Genomic DNA, 1,108 nt, shown 5'->3' with positions numbered 1-1,108 from the left:
GCAGGACAGAAAGGGACCAGCAAATGTTTGCAGTGAGTTGGTGGCAATTTGTGGACGTGGAAGGAGGAATTACAGGTAGCTGAAGGAAAATGAGAACCACTAGTCACTACTTTTAAGACTTTGCATAGGGCAGATTGGGCACAGGTAGACTGGGCCAACTAGTGTCCATCTTCAAGAAAGGGGGAGAAGAGGACTTGGGGAGTGACACAAGACAGCCTACCCTAGCTCTCCAGAATAGCTCGAGGAAAGAATAATCAAAGTATCTGTGAGCACTTGGAAGATAAAGTGAGACCTGGGATTGTGAAGAACAGTCACATCTGCCACTAACACAAGTGGCTGAAATAGATGATGTTAATCATGCTCTAAGAGTAGCCTAAAGCTGCCAATCGAGTCTGAGCATGGCTCGCTCGGATGCGGAAAGTGAACATGGCAGACATCTAACCCGCGGTCAGATGAATCGCACCCAGCCTGTCGTACATCATGGCTCTTCCAGCAAGGCACCAGCTCTGATCTGACTTGCAATTTTAGAAATTCAATGAAGGACCAAACCCAAGCTCTGTTTTCTCAGCCTAGCGTCGAGCACTGCACAGGCAGCATTAATCTGCACTGGCAGAATCCGTGAATATTTCCAAAAGAAAGATTACTGAGCTGTCCTCAAACATTGCTTAACAAGATACCACTGGTAGTTAACTCGAATATGTACTGATTCCTACAGGGGCTAGAAGAAAACAGCACATAAGCCAACCACGAGCTGGCCGGCATGGAGGAGTCCAGCTGTGCTTCTTTTGCACTCAGCAGCCTCAAGAAACATCTTCGAATCAAAGAATACAGGCAAGTTTACGTTGGAAAAGCCCTTTGGTCTCCTCGAGTGCCCCTCCGTCCCCCAGCACTGCCAGGTCCCCCCTGCCCCCTGTCCCTCAGCAGCACCTCCACACGGCTGGGAAACCCCTCCAGGGATGGGGGCTCCACCACTGCCCTGGGCAGCCTGCGACACGCCTGCACAACCCCAACGGGACAGAAACGGCTCCTCAGGGACAGCCTCAACCTCCCCGCGAGCAGCTGGAGGCCGGTTCCTCTCGTCCTGTCGCTTGTTGCTGGGGAGCAGAGA

Source organism: Buceros rhinoceros, unplaced genomic scaffold, assembly GCF_000710305.1.
Source record: "Buceros rhinoceros silvestris isolate BGI_N320 unplaced genomic scaffold, ASM71030v1 scaffold2518, whole genome shotgun sequence".
In the NCBI taxonomy this organism is placed as follows: domain Eukaryota; kingdom Metazoa; phylum Chordata; class Aves; order Bucerotiformes; family Bucerotidae; genus Buceros; species Buceros rhinoceros.
The sequence above is the reverse complement of the archived record's forward strand: the minus strand, read 5'-3'. Positions refer to the sequence as shown.